Source organism: Pinus tabuliformis, chromosome J (assembly GCF_031772625.1).
Source record: "Pinus tabuliformis cultivar Carrire ecotype Pingquan chromosome J, CPIR1, whole genome shotgun sequence".
NCBI lineage: Eukaryota > Viridiplantae > Streptophyta > Pinopsida > Pinales > Pinaceae > Pinus > Pinus tabuliformis.
Genome location: NC_142295.1, coordinates 311,287,890 through 311,308,064, shown reverse-complemented (window position 1 = coordinate 311,308,064; position 20,175 = coordinate 311,287,890).

Below are 20,175 nucleotides of genomic sequence, written 5' to 3'. Positions count from 1 at the left end.
ATATTTCTTCGCATATTTGGTATTCTGGTATCTTCTAGCAGGTCAAGAGCATAACACCTAATATATCTATGATAAATGTATGAAGAAGTGTCGACTTATAGAGCTTTTGATTAAGAATGAAAGATCCCAAGTACATTATTACATAGATGAAACAACATATCTATTAGTTGAACATGAAGCCCCAATTTGCTTCTCCAAGGAATGATCTATCTCCTATGCACTACAAGAGAAGCTAAGGCAAGACTCCAAGAATCCAAGCCCTTAGCTTGAGTTACGAGGAGCTATTTATATCTAACTATAATGAACTTTGAGCTTCCTCATGACTCTTCAACTCCCATGACTTTTCATATTTTACTTATTACATTCCATATGTGGCTATTCATATTCAACATGTGGCTATTAAAATTCCACATTTGTCTCTTGGACTTCATAACATATCATTTATTACAAAAGACAAATTACATATGAGATGGTGGCTATATAAGAAAAAAATTATAATGGGACAAAGCCTCAACAAATTGATAAATGATTTGCTTCCTCATGGAGCTCATTGGTGATGTATGTATGCCATGCTATAAAATTTGTTGAGATGGCTTTGGCCCGAATTGACAATTTCCCTACATAACACATCTTCAACTCCATTTCCTCCATTAATATAGTCTTGGAGCTTAACTGTACATTATTCCATAGCCATGAAATTTTCATATGATCTTTGACTAGTGTGATGGCGTATTGTAGAATAACGTCTTTGGTGACCTCCAAGCCTTGCTGTTTTGTTTCTTTCTTGATTTGTTTAATGTATTTCTTGATCTCCTAGAAGATGATTTCTCTGCCTCTGGTTGCTTCAAGTGTTCCTATTGGAGGCATCCCATGTTTCTATGCTAAAGACTCTAAACATTGTGTATTTGATTTTAAGCGGTAATAATACTAATCGGCTGTTCTCCAAGACACATGTAGTTTCAATGGTGTAGTCTCAACTAAACTCTGTTTATCTCTGCAACAATAATATATTTTCTTTCTAAATGTTGTAGAGCATCTGGATACTTGGCAACCCACTGCTAAAGATGGTCAACCACTGTATTTTCTACTTTCAAGGGTTTTACCACTTCTTGTACTTTCTTTTGAATTCCAATGAGAAGAGCCACCACCTATTATAGAAGTATCATTTCACCGTATAAACATTCCCTGGTGTCCTCCATTGGCCTCAATTACTCTTGCATGGATGACTACCATTCCGTGATGTTGAAACCCTATGAAGATAACCATTGATTCTAAACTGCAAGATATTCCACCTATTTCTTCACTGCAACAAGTTCTCTCCTTAATCAAGCATTCTCATTCAATCGATATTCATAGTTTTCCTCCATTCCTGCGAAAAAAGCAACATTTGCTACCATGATTTCCTTGGGATTCCTTCTGGTGTTGGAAGTTATCACCTTTTCTATAGAAAGTGAGATGAGATTATGAGGATCATTTAGGAAGTAACTATGCATCTGTTGCATGATCCTCTTCTTAAGCTCATCAAATGTGACACTTCACACATCCATGACACGGTTTGCTGGTGGAGGTATGATCCCCATTTGTCCAAATGAATGATGACCACTTGTGAGAGGGGGTTCATCATCCATGGGTTGGATGGTATCCTTTTCCTTCAACTCTTCCTCTTCTATCTCTTGAGTCAACTATTTTTCTTCTAGTGTCTGTGCTACTTCTTCCACCTGTGACTCCCTTTGCTGTTCCTCCTCTATTCTTCTCCTTTCCTCTTCTTCTTCTTGTTTCTTTTGGAGAAACACATCCTGCTCATCTTGCATAGCTCTTTTGTTTAAAGGATCAAATTTCCATTTCCTGTTGCTTTCCCATATCGAATTATAGTTGATCCTATTCCTAGGAGCTACACTCCTTGCTTGAGGGGTTATCTGTTCTTCCTCCTACACTTGCATGTATTAAGCTGGTGGATCTTGGGGTGAACTGGTATCCATACCTGGATGTTTCTTTCTAATTTCATTATACTAATTCTTCACCTTCTCATATTCCGATGTGGACATTGATGAATATCCCCAATTGAAATCGATCCTTTCACAATGTTGCGTGCACACTCTTTTGGGATCATGTCCATGAAATTATTTAGTAGCGAATTGCAAGTGATCCAACTCTTGTATTTCTACCATTTCCACCTTGTGGCTCTTCAACTCATATAGTCCAATCCTCAAAGGGAAGGTGGACTAAGGGGCTTTCTTTGTCTTGTGAAGAACTCATGACAACCCCTTGTCCAACTGATTTTCTACTTTCTACATTACCACCTTATTGGTTACATATCGCAACATGAGATGAGGGTATATCTAAAAACCAAAACATCTGATGTATGTACCCTCAAGCCTTGCAAACTACTTCGCGATATCTCATTGTGACTCCTTCACGTAATCGATCATGCAAGGAGGATGATTCTAGAATATCATATGGAAAATAACTGCAAAGAATTGCTCAACCAAGCTATCATATGCACCTTTGAAGCTTAATTTTGTCAACACTCTACAATGAAAGTAAACTGGGAACTTTTCCTGAGGGATCTAGTTCTAGCACATCCCTTGAAACACATATGTGCATAGATTCCATCTAGTATAAATGTATACATATATAATTACAGTTCGTGATTCGCCTTCAAAGATTTTTTTTTTTCTACCCCACATCATGCTGCAACTCAAATGAAAATTGAAAGCTTTAACATGGGTTACCACCATATTGAGCATATATATCTAGTTATCCTCAAACAGCTCAACGTTCTTCCACCCATGCAACTGATAAAACATGGCAATCTAATCTGATATTCACACTATGAGTGACATCAGTTAAAGATTTATTAAGCTAAGGTATTACAGACTCATGTGCTGGTGTGTGTTTTGTGTTATTGAAACAACAGACCGATCAGATTGCCAATACACATACAATAAAATGGAAAGACAAAAGAGAAATACAGTAAGCAAGACAATGACACAAACAATTTTAATAATGAGTTCACCCTATTCTCCAGGTCTACGTCTCTGGTTCAACGTTCAGTGGTGTCCTTGTTTTATTGTGTCTTCAAGCAGAGAAATTACAATACAGGGACTCAATATGAGTTCTCCTAAAGCAGATTTTTCTTGGCAGGGTGGTTCTTGGATTCCCCAAGCCACTTGGAGTGCACAGACTATTCTTCTTCCTACCAGCTCTGTGACCTTTTGGTCTACAGTGGAAAGAGCCAAATGTGATGCTCAGTCTAGACAGATTCCTGTAGGGGAGGGCTTGAATCTTCAAGCTCTCTGGTGCTCGATGTTGCCTCTGGTCATCTTGGCCCTCTGTATCTTCTGCTTAGCTTTAAAGTTCTCTGTGTTCAGTTCTTCCCTTAGGGTTCACTATTCACTTCATCTCTCGACTTTTGTCTCTCAGTGTCTAACTTACTTCTTCGACTGTCTCTATTCATGACTTTAGCCATTCGAATCCTATGCCTGTTCAGTTCCTCTTCTGCCTGTTGATTCACCTTCTGCAGCTGCGCTTGGAGTTCCCTAAGTTCAACATCATCATGAATGCTGAGGGAGTGGCCACTTGTCCTCCTCTAATTGGCGTTAGTGATGCTTCGTCGGTTCGTTTACTTAGTTACACCGTGGATGTATTCTTCCTCCACCATGGCAGTCAAACGGATTCCAAATCTCTTCAAAAGTGACTTAATTCCTTGTCGGTTTCGCTTCTTCCCATTAAGCGCAATCTCAACCATCCGATCTAGGCCTTCTAGATCCAACGTTATACGCATGTTTCACGCGGTTGACTTGCTCGACCGATAGCACGCGATCAACAGTGGTTTTCTGTCACCTCTGCCTTCCATGCGTCAATCGGTGTATGGGATCGCTCCGCTCCTATCCAAAACCTCTTACCGTTCAAGGGCACCCCAATCAAAACCGTCGGTTTCTAGGGCGCAGGTCCCGCCATTGAGTTTTAGCGCTTTTTCCTTTTTCGCCCGCGGTCCTCTGGTTCCCCCACGCGACGGGTGCTCAGACTTTCTCACCAGGGCCTGTTTCACCTAGCGATGGGAAATTAGCACTAAGTGCTAATCGCCCATCAAAAAATTATTCCTTTTCCCATTTCGGGGCTCCCAGGGGCTACTTTGGCCTCCTACGTGGTCTCCATGGGCCTCGGTCAGCGCACTTTGATCGAAGTCCTCGTCATTCCATGTCAGTTGCCATTGCCACTGGTTTAGGGTGTTTTTGATGCTATTTGGATTTCTTTAGAGATTTGTTCAACCTGATTCAGTCATGGTTATTTGACAGTCTTTCTGGGGATCCAACTCGGATCATGACCTTCCCACTAGAAAAGCTTTTGGACCAACAAAAGTTGGTTTTCAAGAATCGACTAAGTGAGGATACCATTTCTTCACTTGTCTGATCTCAATCCAATTTGCGCTGCTCAACTTTGAACCTTTGAGTCCAATCCTGAGGTACTCAACATCTCCCCTGCGTGTTTTCCTCACCTTCCTGTCCAACACTGTGTCTTCTTGCAACTCATTGAGGTATTCAGGTAGCAGGTCATCAATAGAAGGCAATTGGCTTTGCTCTTCAGGGTCCTCAATCATTGAAGGTTCAAACAGTCTCAAGCAGTCTACATTTATGACTGAGTAGATGTGCATGTAAGCTGGTAGATCAAGGCGAAAAGCATTTTCACCAATCTTCTCAAGTATCCTAAAAGGTCCATACCTGATAGGCTTTAGCTTTTTACCTTCAACTTGCATCTTGTCCTTGCTGATATATAGCTAGAATTGGTCTCCAACTTGAAAACTATGCTCCATCCGATGCTTATCATGCCTAGACTTGTACTTGGCCTGGCTCCTTTCCAGCTGTTCCTGTACTGCCTGATGGATCTCCTGGATTTGTTCAATGAGCCTAGTTTCCTTGTCCACATCACTGTGTCCATCAACCATGGTATTTTTAGCAAAGACAAAATCCAAAGGAGACCTTGGTGTGAAACCAAAACAGGTCTCAAAAGGAGATCTCTGTGTAGGAGAGTGTTTGGCTCTGTTGTAAGCATGCTGCACATAACACAAATGTTCATCCCAAAGTTTAGGATGTTTACTACAATATCCTCTCAGTAACCAGATCACTGTCCTGTTTACCACTTCTATCTGGCCATCTGTTTGTGGATGAAAAGCTATGCTTTTCTTCAGTTTGGTGTCCATAAGTTCCCGTAGACTAGACCAAAACTTCCACACAAATTGGGTGTCTCGATCAGATACAATGGAAGTGGGTAATCCAAAATGAACCCATACATGTTCAAAGAATAATTTTGCAGTTTGTTCAGCTGTGATTTTTTTACTACAAGGTATAAAAATACACATTTTGCTGAACCTATCCACAACAAAATATAGATAATCATGACCTTTCCTAGATTTAGGCAGTCCTCCAACAAAATCCATGGAAACAATTTCCCAAGGGTGAGAAGGAACTGGTAATGGAGTGTACAAGCCTAGTTTTCTATTGCTGGGCTTTGCTTTTATCACACATGGCACACCCTCGTACATATCTAGAAACTATCTCATTCATTTTCGACCAATAGCAGAATCTTTGTAGCTCTGCAACTGTTTTACTTACCTCAAAGTGACCTGATATCAGAGAAGTATGTGCTTCCCTAATTATCTTTATCCTCTTAGTTTGTGGAATGCAGAGTTTCCCACAATGGTATAAGAGTCGGTCCTTTATGTGATAGTCCAATCCTTCTATTCTTTTTCCTTGACTCAAAGTTGCATATACATCCTTAAAATCCATATCCTGAGCATATTGTTCTATGTAGCTTTCATGTAGCACCAAATTATGCTTAAGTATGGTAGATGCATTTATAATGGGTCTATATAACATGTTTGCAACCTTGTTATGTATGCCTTTTATATATATGATGACCAAGCGAAATTGTTGTAGAAAACCCATCCATCAATAATGTCTTGATTGCTGCAACTTAGTTTGGGAGTGTAGATATTGAAGTGGCTGATGATCAGTATGTATTACTGTCTCTTTGCCCATTAAGTAATGTTTCCACTTTTTAACACTCTGAGCTAATGCATACAATTCTTTATCATATGTAGGATAGTTAACTACCACATGATTAAAAGTCTCAGAATGATAACATATGGGTTTGTTGTGCTGTGTCAACACTGCTCCCATGGCATAGTCACTGGCATCAGTTTGGATCTCAAATGTTCTTTGTAAATCTGGCAGTGCTAGTACAGGTGTTGTACGTATTTTATCTTTCAAGGTGTCGAAGGCTTTCTAATGTTTTCCTCCCCACTGAAACACCTTATTCAATCCTGTTAAAGCATGCAAGGTAGCTGCAATCGAGGAGAAGTTAGAGATGAACTTCCTCCAATATTGTGCTGCTCCTAGGAAGCTTCTCAATTCTGTAGCAGACCTGGGTTTAGGCCAGTTCCAAATGACTGCCACTTTAGAGGGATCTGTTTTCAATTCACCTCCCCCTACTATATGACCCAAGTAGTTTAGAGATGTTTTTCCAAATTCACATTTTGAGAGTTTAACATAAAGTTTTTCTCTTTTCAAAACATCTAATGTTTGCTTAACATGCTTTAAATGTTCTTCCCACATTTTACTAAAAATCAGAATGTCATCCAGATACACAAAATCATCAAGAAAAGGTCTGAGTACATCATTCATTAATCTCATGAAAGTAGCAGGAGCATTAGTTAAGCCAAAAGGCATAACCAGCCATTCATACAATCCCTGCTTTGTTTTGAAAGCAGTCTTCCATGCATCTTGCTCTGAAACTCTGACCTGATGGTATCCACTGTGCAAATCCAACTTGGTGAAATAAACAACTTCTTTTAATTGATCTAGAAGATCATCTATGTGAGGAAGGGGATAACGATTTTTGATTGTTATCTTATTCAGTGCTCGGTAATCAATGCACATTCTCCACGAGCCATCTTTCTTTCTCACCAAAATGATTGGTGACCCACAGGGTGATGTGCTAGGCCTGATGAAGCCTTTCTCGAGCAACTCCTGCACTTGATTTCAGCATTCTCTAAAGTAGACAACTTGTACATCCCAATCTTAGGCAATGGAACATCTTACTGCAAAATAATATCATGCACTATTCCCTTTTTGGGTGGCAAGTCTTTAGGTTCTTGAAACAAGACATCATACTATGAAACAACCTTTTCTATATTAGCTTGCTGTTCAGCATTAAAACTCTCAAATACATTGGTTTTATCAGGTTTCTTTTCCTTTACAAACATCAGTAAGAATTGTTTGCATGAATTAATCATTCTTTTCATCTGTCCTAAGTTTATGAGAGTATAATTATTCTTGAGATTATGAGCTCTTACAAAGTATTCGATTCCATCTTTAACCAGTAGATACTCATTCTCAACTCTATAGAAAATAGCCTTTCTATCATACAAGTAAGGACTTCCTAAAACAATTCCGCATATATCCAAAGGAATTATTTCTAACTCAACCTCATCTACAAATGATGACCCAAAAGAAAACTTGAGTTTGCACTATCTAGTCACTTGTAGTTGTGCTTTATCATTCAACCATCCTAACGGGTATGGTTTCTTGTGAGGTGTAGTTGCTAATCCCAATTTCTTTACAATTGCTTCAGAAATCAAATTTACTTGTGAGCCACTATCAAACAAGGTATCAATCTTTTGATTTTTGGAAATAACTCGAATATGGAAAAGCTCATGCCTTTTTCTCTCATTTTCTTCATCAATAACAGATTGAGCAGAATTACTAGTAGATGCTTCAGAATTCTTACCTTTTATACCTGTGGCTGATATAGTTGTTTCATCTCCCGAGTCTGACCCCAAATCTCTTTGAATAGCTTCAACTGTCTTCTTCTTCTTGCCTTCAGACTTCTTAGGTCTCAGCTCTGGATGCAAAATCCAACAATGCTCATCATCATGCCAATCCTTTTTACAGTGAGTGCATGAAGCTTTGGATTTCTATGCAGTGTTAGCCTTCCTTGCTTTCCACTTCTGTTTTCTTTTCTCCTTGCTCTTGCTTACAGTGGGTTGGGATGGTCCCCCAACTTTTGGATTTCGATTCTTTCCTCTAGCCTCTAGATGAGTAGCTTGTACAGATACCTCATCTATACTAGTGGGATTAAACATGAGGATGGTATGCCTCATGTAGTTATGTAGACCACCAATGTACTTCAAAAGAGTCTCTGGTGAGTCTAATGAGATAACCAACATCAATTATCTCTTTCTGAACTCTTGAGTATACCCTTGCACACTTTTCCCTTTCAACTGTCGAAGAGTTTGCCAACTCATCATGGCTTGTTGCATGTAGGCCAACGGATAGAATTGCTTTTTGATTGCAGCAACAAATTCACTCCAGACAGATATGGTATTCCCATGTATTTTCATATCAGCTTGGGTTCTACATTCCCACCAAACCAAGGCAGTGCCTCCTAGGCGTAGGCTTGCCAGCTGAATCTTACTCTTGTCTGAGTTTATGTTTTGTACCCTGCAATACACATCAATTTGTCTAATCTAATTGTCTAAGTTTTCAGCATTTAGCTCTCCATCATATATAGGAAAATAAAATTTAACATCTAGCTTAATCAAAGATGATTTCTTATTATGCACAGGGCTATTAGGAGGTGTGAGAAAGTTTTCCTCTTTCCCCTTTCCTTTGGAGTTGTCATGGAAGTGAGACTCATCTTCTTCTTTGTCTTGCTTAGAGCCTGATGCATCTTCCACCTTTTTCTTTCTAAAGTCTCTGTACATTTCTTCAACCATAGACTTTATAGCTAGGAAACTCTCTATGAATTGAGGGTCTGGCCCCATAGAACCTTCCTCTGACATGGTCTTCTGAGGATAGACTCTCCCAATTTTAGGATTAGTTTCCACCAACTCTCCTTCTCCTAATTTGAGCTTTGATCTTGTGAGCATTCACAGCTAAACCAACACAAGCTTGTCTAACCTTACAACCTTGAGCTCTGATACCACTTGATTTGATATTCACCCTATGAGTGACATCAGTTAAAGATTTATTAAACTAAGGTATTACAGACTCATGTGCTGGTGTGTGTTCTGTGTTATTGAAACAACGGATCGATCAGATTGCCAATACATAGACAATAAAATGGAAAGACAACAAAGAAATACAGTAAGGAACACAAAGACACAAAATTTTTTAATAAGGAGTTCACCCTATTCTCCAGGGCTACGTCTCTGGTCCAGATTTCAGTGGTGGCCTTGTTTTATTGTGTCTTCAAGCAGAGAAATTACAATACAGGGACTCAATATGAGTTCTCCAGAAGCAGATTTTACTTGGCAGGGTGGTTCTTGGATTCCCCAAGCCACTTGGAGTGCACATACTCTTCTTCTTCCTACTAGCTCTGTGAAATTTTGGTCTACAATGGAAAGAGCTGAATGTGATGCTCAGTCCGGACAGATTCCTCTAGGGGAAAGCTTGAATCTTCAAGCTCTTCGGTGCTCGATGCTGCCTCTGGTCAGCTCGACCCTCTGTCTCTTCTGCTTAGCTTTATTGTTCTCTGTGTTCAGTCCTCCACTCAGGGTTCACTATTCACTTCATCTCTCGACTTCTGTCTCTCGGTGTCTAACTTACTTCTTCAACTGTCTCTATTCATGGCTTTAGCCATTCGAATCCTATGCCTGTTCGGTTCCTCTTCCGCCTGTCGATTCACCTTCTGCAGTTGCGCTTGGAGTTCCCTGTGTTCGACGTCATCATGAATGCTCAGGGAGTGGCCACTTGTCCTCCTCTAATTGGCGTTATCAATGCTTCGTTGGTTCGTTTCCTCAGTTATGCCATGGATGCATTCTTCCTCCATCGTGGCGGTCAAATGGATTCCAAATCTCTTCAAATGCAGCTTAATTCCCTGTCGGTTCCGCTTCTTCCCATCGGGTGAAATCTCAGCCGTCCGATCTGGGCCTTCCAGATCCAACGTTATACACACGTTTTGCATGGTTGACTTTCTCAACCAATAGCACATGATCAATGGCGGTTTTCTCTCACCTCCACCTGCCACGCGTCGATCGGTGTATGGGATCACTCCGCTCTTGTCCAAAACCTCTTACGTTCAAGGGCACCCCGATCAAAACCGCCGGTTTCTAGAGCGCGGGTCCCTCCATTGAGTTTTAGCACCTTTTCCTTTTCTACCCTTGATCCTCCGGTTCCCCCACACGACTAGGTGCTCGGGCTTTCCCATCAGGGCCCTGTTTGCCTAGCGATGCGCGATTAAGCGCTAATTGCACATCAAAAACCTCTTCCTTTTCCCATTTCGGGGCTCCCAGGGGCTACTTTGGCCTCTTGCGCGGTCTCCATGGGCCTTGGTCAGCGCGCTTTAATCGAGGTCCTCGTCATTCCATGTCAGTTGCCATTGCCACTGGTTTAGGGTGTTTTTGATGCTGTTTGGATTTCTTTAGAGATTTGTTCAACCTGATTCAGTCATGGTTCTTTGACAGTCTTTCTAGGGATCCAATTCAGATCACAATCAGACACTGATATACATTTATGAGAATCTTGGTTAGATATACTGTAGATGGGCAATGGTGAAACTTAACAGGCTCTCGACACCAATATTTGATAATGTCACTTGTGTCGAGGTTGGCCCATTTGGTGTAGAAGTCATTATTTGCATATTCTATGGGCCTAAGCATCTTGTAGTAAGTCTGCATGTATTATCCATAATAGGTGGCAATATGACATCCGCTTTAACTATGAAGCATGAGATGAGAGTCATCCATGTGTGTGATAATCCACTCAATCACTTTTGCACGAGGGATGCCCAATAATGTTCATGCGATCTTATTCATCCTAGATTTCTTGATATTGATGTATATTTCCAAGTCCTTCAAGTTCTCAGGAAACCTTTTCTGCATGAATGTGTCTTTTATTTTTCTCCATGTGACCTTAGTAGACTTATCCAAGAAGCACCGTGTGTCTGCAAAAATGGGAATGGTTGGATTTTTCACTTCAAAATATTCCTTAGTGCTTGCCTCTGAAACTTATTTGGAGGCCACTTTACAAGGAGGCATGGATCCAACAAATGATGGAAGGGTGACAATACTTGTAGCTTGAAAACCTATTTGTGGAAGCACATTCATGATGAAAAGATTAGATCTATGAAATCTCCTAACTATTGCAACAATATATTAGCAAATTAAATTCAAAGAGCCATTAAATGTACTGAGAATGTAAATCTATCAATGAAAACACATAATTACTTGCATGCATAAGAAAATAGGTATGCAAATAAGGAGGGCACACTTTCAAAGCATGAAGGGGTGTCAAGGGTCATTCAAGGATTTCTAGTGCACTCATGCACTTAAGCAAGGGAAGGAAAACCTCAAGGGTGCACTAGTGCACGACGAAGAGACAAAAGGGTAAGTATTTGGGCCTTCATGCCTTTAGGATGTGCTCATGCACTCAAAGAGATAGAGAAGGCACACTGGTGCACTTCGAAGGGATGAATAAACATTTCTTTGGGTCTGTTAGAGTCGGTCTAGTAGCCCTCCATCAGCGATCAAAACTCTTTGCATTTGCATAAGTAGGTGTCTCATCAGTGCCATCTCATTGCATTCCATTAGGCATGCCATAACCCTGATGGAGGAGCTGGTGTCTTTATTCCCCTCTTGGCACTGCTGGATCAAGTTGTTTCAGTGAATAAACTCTTTTAAGGTTACTTGTCTTGTCTTGAAGTCAAAAGTCCTAGGTCTAGGGTTTGGGTCCAATTTGTCTCTAAGGTCAGGTCTTCAAAGGTCAATAAGTGCCTAACAGGCCAGAGGGATGACTATCAAAGTGTTTCTTCAAAATATTTCATCTTGTACAGCTAATTTTTACCTTGGATTTAAAAACCCTGTTTTTAAAGCCCAAGGTCATTTTCTCAAAGATTTGTAAAAATTGTAAAAATTCAAAATGATTCAAAGGACAGCATGTAACCCTGGCTCCCTCATCAAGATCCATCAGATGCTATCCCTGCAAAAATTATCAAAGAAAAGCATCAAATCAATCAATTTCAGGACAAAAGGAAACCAAAAAAGTCAAGTTTATAAAGTGTCATGGAAAAACATTATAAAGTGGGTTATGACATGAAATTAATTCAAACAAGGCTATAAAAGCCCTAATCTCCCTCCATCAAGCCTCATTGTGCATTCAAGTGATAGAGCAATTGTTTCCAAGAGTGTTTAAGCGAATTGTGTGAGTTGGGAAGGCGCGCGACCCATTGAACCAGGCGCGCGACCCGTTGGAGGCGCACGACACGTCAGGCGCCCTGTGCCAGTGTTAAGTTATAACGTGCGCGACCCGTTGAAGGTGCGCGACCCGTTGGGTGTGGCGCGCGACCTGTCAGCACTCTCTCTGCCAAAACTGCCAGCAAACTTGCCAAGGAACCACAAATTGCCAAATTTTGCAAGGTAGGCCCTCCATCATAAAAAATTATTGCTTGCTACAGTTCAAGAAGGTCAGGATTGTATTTGTAAAAGTCTCCATTTGCAAGTGAAAGTCTCCATTGTGCTTTTGGTTTGAAGTTGTCAAATTGCTAGGGTTTTATATGCTGTTTTGAGGTATCCCATTGTTCTCATTTTTTTTTTCCCATCTCCCATTTCATATTCCTTATCATTCTATGTAAATTTCCCTTCCAAATATGTGAAGAGCCCTAAACCCTACCCCTCCTCACAAGAAATCAAAAAATTACACCCTAACCCTACCTCTCATAATATCCTTGTAAATCAAATTGTATAATGATGTATATGCAATAATTCTTCCCCTAAATTCCCTGTTTTATTATTATTCCCGTTTTCCCTTTAAAGTATCCCTCCCCTAACATTTCCCTCATGCTCCTTGTCCGCTTGAAACAACATTCTAATCAGCAGTTTAAAAAGCAGAAATAATAGTATATTTAAGCCACTTTGCTCCTAAAACAATGTCAGAAACCGAAACCAATTATGCGCAAAGTGATGACCATGCGTCAGCTTCAGAGTTTGAGGTACAGAGGAGGCCTCACAAGGGTGGAAAGGGCGGTCATCATAGGAGAGAGGAGCCCACCTCTTTGACCGATTTGCAGGCTTGTCCAATGGCAGTATCATGCTTCCGTTATATGTCTTGCTATGAGTTTTGCGAGAGGATCTCTCGGATTCAGCATCACAGGGAGTTGGCTCGCTTATTTGTTTTGCATATGCATGATGGACATGTGAACCTTGCCGGGGTGGATTTTACATTGACACCCGAGATGATTGCTCAAGCCACAGGGATACCTAATGTCGGAGAGGTGTGGAATAAGCACAAGATGTTGGACAATGTTCAGTTTGAGCCTTTCATTAGACCTGCATTCATGAGACATTTGACGGGTGTATTTCCCTTCAGATTTTTGAGGAGTGAGTATGCTCCCATGATGAGGCTTATCATGCTCTTTGTCACCTGTGAGGGCAGATTTTCACAGATATATTCGTACCATATTCGCCTGATGATGCATTTCACACGGGTACGGATGATGAATATCCCTGTTTTCATGTGCCAGAACATTGAGAGGATGGTGCCCTTGATGCAGAGGAAGAGCCCAGCACAGCAGTATAGGAGCCTCTATCATTACGGTTTGATTCAGCTTGTGGTCAGACATCAGTTGGCTCAACAGGGCATCACATGGGAGGAATTCATCTCTCGTGAGTTCTTTACAGCACCACCACCACACCCGGAGATTGTTCATGAGGAGGGAGGACCATCACAGCAGCATGATATCCTCGGGACTAGCCATGTCAGCTCTTCTCCATTGGTCACTTATCAGAGAGGCCAAAGGGCCTTATTTGTAGCAGCTCGGCGAGTCTTTTCTCCACAGCAGGTGGAAGGGGTCTCGCCTTCTTCATCAGCTCAGCGAGTGCTATCTCCACATCAGGTGGAAGGGGCCTCGCCTTCTTCAGCAGCACAGAGGGGCAAGCAGCCCATGATTGAGGAGGGAATGACCGGTGATCCCGACATTGATATCATTGATCTTGATACCCGCTCTTCTACCACGGAGCTTCATGAGGTCATTCAGCAAAAGGAGGCCGAGAACTGCTTGTTGCAGCAGAAGTTAGAGAGGGCACAGTGGACGATCACCTATTTAGAGCAGCGCAACAAGCAGTTGGAGGATGAGCAAACTCTTGATGAGTTGTGGAGGATTCGTAGTGACCGCAACTTGAATCGAAGAAGACCCAGTGATTTAGTACCCGTTGAGTGAGAGTCTATGCTTATCCGGCTCAATGCTCATTTGGAGAGGCTGTTGGCCAAGGCCAACCAAGATAAGAAATTGCTTAGAAACATGAAGAATCATTATTGGGCACGGATACACGTGTGCAAGGCGAAGATGAAAGTGCTCCAAAGGCGGTTGGCCAAAGCACAAAAACGAAGAAAAAGGTCCGACCCCCTCCACATCTTGGCCGAGGCTTCCTTGAAGGAGCATGGCACTAAATAGCTCAGCCCCAGCACAAATTCCAAGAAATTTTGAGCATTTTGGGTCATTTTTGGTTTTTTCAGGCAAAAAACAGGTTTTGTCCCCTCAACGGGTCTCACCCCCCGCGCGACCGTTTCATTTGGCTACTCCGTTCCGGGAAAACTCAACATTTCTGGATTTGTCATGAAACGTTACACATGCTCACCCATTTCCAAGAGATTTTATGAAGTTTTGGGCCTCCAGAAAGTCAAAAAACAAGCAAAAAATGACTTTCTGCCACATTTTTGACACACAGAAAGAAGTCTTGGGAGATTGCAATTTTGGAGGGTTAAATGACCACCAAATTTAGAAATTCCACTTGGGTTGGAAAGTAGACATCCAGACCTTTCCAACAAGCCTACTCTTGCCCCATTTGGACACCTATAAGTGCCCCAAAAGTTCTCTCAAAGGCGCGCGACCCGTTCAGGAATGGCGCGCGACCTATCAGGCAAATTGCTCAGGATTTCAGCCTACAGCTCAGCAAAACGCAGTTTTGACTATGTTTGACTTTTTGGAGTTGATTTTTATCCTCCTTGTTGTAAATGATGTAATTTTATGACACTTTTACACTTATGTATCTCTTCTAGAAGATTCATTCATGAGATAGGTGAAAATTAAATGAATGAACTGGTTTCCTAGCTTATAGAGGCAAGTTGTTTTGACTGCCTAGTTTTCAGTGCTTAGTTTAGAATTGGTTGAAACAGCTCCTAGGATAGTGAGCTCGACCCCTAGAGGCAGGGAAAGATGTTAGATGATCTATATTATGTACTCTCTTGCTCATTTTCATGGTTGGACTCTTGAGGGAGAAGCTCTTATTGTATTACTCACTGTATCTCTGCAATTTTTGGCAAAGGAAGACCAAGGTTTTGCAGTCCTTTTTGGGATTCCTGTGGTTACATGTATTGATGGTGTGTTTCTCTTTGTACTTGTAAGTTTGTTATGTGATTCATATTCTTAATTTTCCTTCTGCAAATTAGGCAAATGAAGTGTTAAAGTAGAATTCATGAATGCCATGCTCTGCTTTTAAGTTTGCTTAATATTTATGTTTTCATCTATCTAAAGAGAACTCTTGAAGGTTTCTTGCTCTCTTTAGCCCCTCACCGGTCATTCCTATCCATTCACTTAATTCAAAGGCATCAATACAGTCTCCTACCTTGCCCCAAAGAACCCCCTGCAAAAACTGTGTCCAATCCCCGCACCCAAAATTGCCTTTCCCCGATTTTCCACCAAAATCCTAAAAATCCCAAATCAAACCTTTTTATCAGTTTACTAGCCTAAAATCAGTGTTTCCTCATTGGTTATCTCGCTCGTTGAATATCTTTACCGAGATAGACCGGAGAGAGCCCTCTCTTGCCCCGTAGGGCTAGCTACGAGGCTAAGTGGTTTGATGTTGCCTTGAAGTTTACCTTTCTCAGCCTGAGGTGAAATTTCAAGCGCTAACATATTGGCGACCATACTGGGGAGAACAAACTTGTTTGTGGGTTGATGTGTTTGTTTTATAAGCTACAGACGGAGCCTGAAGTTATGCCAGGTAGCCTTCGAAACGCTTTTGCTTTGCATTAGCGGAAGTAGATAAACGCTACTTCAGTCAATCTCCGGTCTAGCTTGTAAACGTGACATCTAACTTGTTAATTACCCCAGTACATGTATCAAGTTCAGATCTGATTGTTGATGGTGGACAACGATCAGACACTTGAAAGGCTGAAATCATTCACCTGGCGACTCTAAATCATTTTCGAGATCAGATCCAAAGACTCCACTGGAGGATGATCCCGACCAGCAAAAACATGAAAGGACAACATGGACAAATCAGGTACTCAAGTTGGAATTTTATCCAAGACATTTTGTTCTTTGTCATAAATTATTTCTTCTCTTTTCCCGAGAATGTCAAGAAGGCTTTGCAATGTATACTGTATTTGAGAAGAGATCCTCGACCTGCAGTTGATTCTTTCCCTTTGAAGATTGTGAATACCAAAGATTTTCATACCTTTGAGCTTGATCAAGACCTTTCTTCTAAATCTTGTGATGACCATCTTCAAACTGATGAACCTCAAGCGACCAAGACCAATTCTATACCTACTGTACATACCCCTATACCTTGTAAAATTCCAGATCGGAATAAACCTCTTGTTTTACCTTCTTTTCTTCATCCTTTCCCCAAAAACTATGATCTATACTTGCTGAGGTTTGATGGTGAAAGTAAGAATGTCAACGCTGAGCAACATGTGTAGAATTTTGAGAATTTTCTAGATCTTTTTGAAGTTGATGAAGAAGATGTTAGTATAAGGCTTTTTGCTCTTTCTTTGCAAGGCAAAGTGAAGAGTTGGTTCAAAACCTTGCCTGATGCAAGCATTTCAGATTTCCAGCAGTTTGTCAAAGTTTTTCTCGACAGGTGGATGATCGGGCATAACCTTTTCTTGATTGTAGAAGAGTATAACCAGCTGAAAAGATTGCCAGGGGAGACAGTACAACAGTTTTCAGCTAGATTTAACCAAGTTTATTATTCGATGCCAGTTGATATAAGGCCTACTCCTAGATCAGCTCTCTTGCACTATCCGGGTGCCTTTGATCCGGAGATGGAGTTTCAGCTGAGAGAAAGGGATATTGCAATGCTTCATGAGATGCAAAACAGTGCAGTAAATGTAGAGGCACATCTGCTGATCCGATGGGCAAGGTTGAAGGAAGAAGAGATGAAAAACATAGATCCGGACAAATCAACATCTCTAGAGGTGAAGCTTGACATTTTGGTAAGTGCAGTGGAAAAAATGATGGACAAGATCAATGCAAGGAATGATTATGATGTTCAAGCTCATGGCTCGCTGATTGAAGAAGAACAAGTTGCTGATCCAAAACATTTTGTTTCTTATCATAGTTGTCATAGATCTGATAATGATTGTTTTGTAGATCACCTTGGAGAAGAGAGATCTGTTGATATGACATGTATGCTTGATGATGTCTTTTATATTGATGATTTGCCTCAGTTTGATCAGTATGATGATGATTATGTTCTCCAAACATAAGCTAATCTTGCAATCAAACAAGTAGCTAGTTTGTGGGAGGAAAAAGTTCATTTTCAGCAGCTTGAATACAATGTTCAGCCATCACATGTCAGCTATGACATTGACGAGGAAAGTGCAACAAATTTTGAAGTAAGTGAAGGATCTTTGCCTTTTTGTTTTGATTCGTTTCAGTTCATCAGAGATAACTACCATGCAATCAGAAATCAAATGTCAACAAGTCTTGATTTGAATCATCTTGAGAGCAATGAATTTTTTTTTCAAGACTTCTCATATTCAGATTTGCAACCCCCGAAAGCCATTGATTGTCAAGTTGCAACTGAAGACTTGGAAGTGGACACACATGATTTAATGATTCAAGGTGACTCTGTACCATTCTGTTTTGAATCATTTCAGTTTTTGAAGGGTAGATTGCATAGTAGATCTTCAAATGAACAACCTATAACAAATCAGCAATCTCTCAGTGTTAATGTTGAGGATGAGACAGATAACAAAATTCTTGAGTAGCCTGTAGCATCAGATTTGCAGCCACCAAATGAAATTGAAGGGCAGATTACAGATGAAGCTGTGGAAGATGATTTGATGATGCCGGAAGATTCTATACCCTTTTGTTTCGAAGCATTTCAGTTTATAAGGCAGAATCTTCATAAAATCTCTCAAGAAAAAGATGAACAGCTAGAAGGATGTCATACATTTTCAATGGATACATTACAGCAGTCTTTTCAAGTTTTTCATGATCCAATAGCTGATGTTTTGGATGAGGTTTGCAGTCAAAGTCTTTCTCCATTGACTACATGTGAGCTTGAAACATGTGCTGATATGAATTTGATCCAGCAGCCGGTTTCTTTGTCATTTTCAGCAGAGGTCTCGTCACAAGGCTCAGATCAAAGTTTGCATTCATGGTATGAGGAAACAAGAAGTAATCCATTAGATGAGCTAAGTCCCAGTGTGCATGAACTTCAAGATCCTTATGCAGTGTTTTTGGAGGCGGATAGAGAATTCATATCATTCAACGGATCTGTTTCTAAGTTGTCATGGGAGTTGCCTTTCAGTAGTTCTCTCTTGTTGGTCATAAGTGAGCACTTGCGGAGAATTCGAACAACAGACAGGATACTTACTTGGTTGCATTGGTTATTTCATTTCACTTGATCAGGTGATGAATGAAACTGTTAGAGTAGGTTTTGATGAATAAGCTCAAACTTGAGCATCATTTTCAGTTGGTCGATTGTGTTTAAGTATCGAGTCAGTTTTTAGTTGAGTCATGAGTTAATTTTCAGTCTTGTTGTTAAGATTAGTTTGTGTCAGTTTTCAGTCATGCATTTTAGTTTGAGTTTTTGACTCCATTGCCCAATGGATGAAGGCACTGGTCTGCTCTCCCAGAGATCTGCGGTTCTTGGCACCTCCAAGGAGCTACCATCCCCATTGGAGCCAATGTTAAAGTCGGTCTAGTAGCCCTCCATCAGCGATCAAAACTCTTTGCATTTGCATAAGTAGGTGTCTCATCAGTGCCATCTCATTGCATTCCATTAGGCATGCCATAACCCTGATGGAGGAGCTGGTGTCTTTATTCCCCTCTTGACACTGCTGGATCAAGTTGTTTCAGTGAATAAACTCTTTTAAGGTTACTTGTCTTGTCTTGAAGTCAAAAGTCCTAGGTCTAGGGTTTGGGTCCAATTTGTCTCTAAGGTCAGGTCTTCAAAGGTCAATAAGTGCCCAGCAGGCCAGAGGGATGACTATCAAAGTGTTTCTTCAAAAGATTTCATCTTGTACAGCTAATTTTTACCTTGGATTTAAAAACCCTGTTTTTAAAGCCCAAGGTCATTTTCTCAAAGTTTTGTAAAAATTGTAAAAATTCAAAATGATTCAAAGGACAGCATGTAACCCTGGCTCCCTTGTCAAGATCCCTCAGATGCTATCCCTGCAAAAATTATCAAAGAAAAGCATCAAATCAATCAATTTCAGGATAAAAGGAAACCAAAAGAGTCAAGTTTATAAAGTTTCATGGAAAAACATTATAAAGTGGGTTATGACATGAAATTAATTCAAACAAGGCTATAAAAGCCCTAATCTCCCTCCATCAAGCCTCATTGTGCATTCAAGTGATAGAGCAATTGTTTCCAAGAGTGTTTGAGCGAATTGTGTGAGTTGGGAAGGCGCGCAACCCGTTGAACCAGGCGCGCGACCCGTTGGAGGCGCGCGACCCGTCAGGCGCCTTGTGCCAGTGTTAAGTTATAACGCGCGCGACCCGTTGAAGGCGCGCGACCCGTTGGGTGTGGCGCGTGACCCGTCAGCACTATCTCTGCGAAAATTGCCAGCAAACTTGCCAAGGAACCACAAATTGCCAAATTTTGAAAGGTAGGCCCTCCATCATAAAAAATTATTGCTTGCTACAGTTCAAGAAGGTCAGGATTGTATTTGTAAAAGTCTCCATTTGCAAGTGAAAGTCTCCATTGTGCTTTTGGTTTGAAGTTGTCAAATTGCTAGGGTTTTATATGCTGTTTTGAGGTATCCCATTGTTCTCATTTTTTTTTTCCCATCTCCCATTTCATATTCCTTATCATTCTATGTAAATTTCCCTTCCAAATATGTGAAGAGCCCTAAACCCTACCCCTCTTCCCAAGAAATCAAAAAATTACACCCTAACCCTACCTCTCATAGTATCCTTGTAAACCAAATTGTATAATGATGTATA